The sequence below is a fragment of the Nematolebias whitei genome, chromosome 18 (assembly GCF_014905685.2).
Source record: "Nematolebias whitei isolate Nwh7 chromosome 18, NemWhi1, whole genome shotgun sequence".
NCBI lineage: Eukaryota > Metazoa > Chordata > Actinopteri > Cyprinodontiformes > Rivulidae > Nematolebias > Nematolebias whitei.
This window is the reverse complement of record NC_056515.1, coordinates 26303277-26307346: the sequence shown is the minus strand read 5'-3', so window position 1 is coordinate 26307346 and position 4070 is coordinate 26303277.

Genomic DNA, 4070 nt, shown 5'->3' with positions numbered 1-4070 from the left:
CCGCTGTATCATCTGCAAACTTTACAATGTGACAGCCTGGATGGGTAAAATGAACACTGGCAAAAACATTATCACCTTCAATAGTAGAAGATAAAATATTACCTTTGCTAAGGAGTGTATCCAGTTGGGATAGTCTCATGGAGTGTGGGGTGATACAACTTAAAATGATTAATGTTTAATGATTCTTTCTTTATCCTTATTTGTCAGATTGCAATCTTGGCCAACCTTTGATATTTTTCAGTTTCTCCCTTCTGGTCTGATCCGCTTAATGCTGTGTGTAATTTTCTGGATTGCCTCGTCTTTAGAACACATATGGCTATGCTTTCCAGTTATTACTCCATTTTTCCCAGGAGGGTACGAGAGACGTTCCGCTTCAATGTGCTTTGTCCGTGCTGCTCTAACAGGTAAATCATTCCTGCATTTTGACAATACAACAGCACATGCTGATACATTTACATTATTTTCATGGTGCAGTAGATTCTTTTAAGAATCAATGAGTGCAAAATATTCAAATATTCATTGTGGACACTTAAAATAAGAACATAAAATAATTATAATGTAAGCCACAAGATATTTATCCTTTTTACCCCATTGTCATTTTTCCTTTTATTCTTTTCTTATTTATTTTCATTGGTATACTTCTACTTCATCCATTTCGTTGTGTTGCTGTTGCAGCTTTATACATCAGCCCATGCAACAAATAAATCATGCAGAATATTTTTACATTCTGTATTATTTATGGAAAAATCATCATTTGTCACTTTTCCAGCCATAGCATTCTGCTTACGCACGCTTGGAATTAATACTCACCTATTTCTCTGTCTTCATGGTGCTGAAGTATTAAGAAAATTCTCTTGGTGAGTTGCTTTTTATTCTTTTTTGATTTATTGAACCCACCTCTACCCGATCAAGGTGCAAACATTCAATCTCAAGGTCTATCGGAAACCCACAATTCCAGTCATGAGTAATCAGGTGCATTTTCACATGGAACAGGGTCAATTGGAATATTTGTATTGCAAAAACATGGAAAACAAAAAAAATGGCCTAAGCTAGAATATGTTGTCATGACTGCAGTGCACAGATATTTCAATTGGACGTCATTGGATCACTTTAGGAACAAATGCATGTTCAGTTCATGACTGTATGTTGGATTAACGTCAATCAGTCAAAAAAGCACATTTAATCTTATCAAAGGAATAAAAAGGTTCCTCCACAAATCAGCTCAGCAAAATGGCTGCAAAAGCCAGTCTGTCTTTAAATTAAATCTGATTTTTCATAAATCACTGATTAAGCCAGCTACGTTGCATGAGCTTCCAGAAACAAAAAGAACCAAAAGAGTGCATTATGAACCACTACACATTAAACATGTTTGACTTTTCCTTCATATCATTTTTAACATAGGGTGAATAAACTGTGGAGCTAAAATATTTTTACTTAACTAATTTGTTTCCACGAAATGCAAAGTTGCTTTAAGCCATAATTCTACTTGGCATGTGTTTGTTGTTCAGACTCTTAAATCTCAACGGCAGGTTGCAACACAGAGCTTATTTCATCACTACATCACTTTCTAATGTCGCAAAGTCAGTTTACCATTTCACACGTCAACTGTTACGGCTCTATTACTACCTAGCTTGGTGGCACAAAAGCGTAACAGGAGCATTTATGAAGTGCACTGAGGTGGTGAGGCGGCATCTCAGTCCCAGTTGTTGTTTTCTAAAAGTGCCTAAAGATTCAGAAGCCGGTTCACCTCAATAACTTCTCTTGAAACCTGAATATTTTTGTGAAGCAATATTCAAAGCTGTTCACTTCAAAGTGCATCCTTGAATTTATTTTAGAGCCCCAAACCTGTATTAATCAGCCATAACATTATGAGCACTGACAGGTAGAGTGAAGAAAAATCCTGCTCTTGTTACCCAACGCTCTGCTGTAAAAACCTTGCATCTTGACATTTGCATGGATTTCACTTTGATATGAGGTACCTATTACTAACTGCTGCCAAATGAATATTAGAAAGAGTAAGAAGCATTCACACAGACCCCAAAATTACCATATCTTATAATAAATTTGATATGAAGCCCCACAGTCTACCCCAACTCTCCATAAATACACACACAGGTCCACCAGGCTTGGGCACAGTAGTACAATTTACTCTGATTCTGATCCAAGTTCACACATCAAGTTGGATTTACATGTTGCTGTTTTTTATTTTTTGTTCAGCTAACTGAAACGATGTGTTTAAGTTACAGTATAACTGATGTTCGACAGCTTTCAAGACAAATAGAAGCAGTTTGCCTTCTATCTGTTATCTTCTGTACATTTCCATTCACTTTGCACTCCACATTGCTCTTACAGTTCATGATTTCTGTCAGTGCTAACAGGGAAACAATCACGCTCCCTGCAATGTCGTGTGGTGTTAATGTACTTTCTTTAGACAAACATCAGTAATATCTTCTAGTCAGTTGCCATCTTGTCTTGCCAACACCATCCTCTGTGTAGCCAAGCACCATGACTTGTTTGTGCCATGAAGCATCAGTGTCTCCTATAGCCATCGGCGGTTCATCAAGGATTCTTTTTTTAACTCGCAAGTCCAAACAAGGTGCTCACTTCCACTGAGAGTACACACAATAATTCATCATCTCTTTCATTAGTCATTTTTTTCTAACTGTGGACTGATTAAAACATCCTCTTTGGATTATTTTGACTTCATGCAAATAGTACTTGAGCAGGTTTTTGTTTGCGTGGCAGAGTTCATATAAACACAATGGAGTAATTTTTATTTTTATTACGTTTTTGTTCTTTTTGCTCTAACACGTGTATTGATTAGACTCCAGGGTCTTTGAGCTTCTGGTGTTATTTTCATTTATTCATGTTGTTTATGCCATTTGCCTGAAGATGTCAGTACTATTTTATTTTTTTTATATTTTTATTTTTTTTTATATAGAGTAAGCTGATAATGGAAATATTCTAGCCCACAGCTAATGTAAACTACTTAAAATTTAGTTTCATGAATGCTGATATGTTCAAATGCAGTATGAATTAACTATCAAATGCAAAAAAAAGCATGGTTTATGAACCACTTTAAAGTTGGTTATCTGTGTTTTTCAATGCAATCTCGAATATTTTATTCACATTAATTATAATAATTTGATTCTTCTCTGATTGGCACTAACTTTATACAAATCATTACACCGTCCTCTGCCTATAAATATGTATTTTGTTTTGTTTCAACATTACTGATTTGTGCTTGGCAAATGGCAGCTTATATTAATTTGTTTTTTAAGTACTTTTCTTAGGGGAAAAATACCTTGAAATAAAAGCAATAAATTTAAAGAATTAAGCCTGCTTTAAACCCCTAAGCAACACGGAAACCTCATTATCTCAATAAGTCTCTGAGCTGTGTAAAAATACCTGCAAAAACTGCATTGTCATCGTATTGTTCTCATCCTGCAGTTATCTGCAGTCCACATATAAAAGCCTGCTTCAGCATTGGAGCTACACTTTACATGTGATGCTCGAGACACAATAACATACATGTCCATATTTTCAGCACACTTTCATTTAAATTTATTTTATCGTTGAAATAAGAAGAGCTATTACAAAATAATATATATAAGTGCCATAGTATTATACATGCAGATGCAATAATGACAAATGAGAGAATCCTCATGTGTATTTCTTAAGTTAAATCAGTTTGAAGTATAAAGGTGCATTCAAATCAATGCAAAATTCATGCTGCAAAAGCTGCATATGTCTTAAATACATATCAGAATGTAGAGTTTTACATATAGAGATCATTTCCGTGTGCTGCAAAGCTCTTGATTATTTGAGATTACTGCACATCCCACACATGTCCATAGGGTTTTTACATAACCACCACACAATCATATTTTCGAGACCTTAAAGTCAGATTTAAAACTTTTTTTATTTTTACATAAATAACACATACTCAAAAAGTATTGACTGTGATGAAATAGTTTGGTTCATAAGCTGGACGTATTAAAAAAAAAAAAAAAAATAAAAAAAAAAAAGATATGTATAAATATATATATATATATATATTTTTTTTTTTT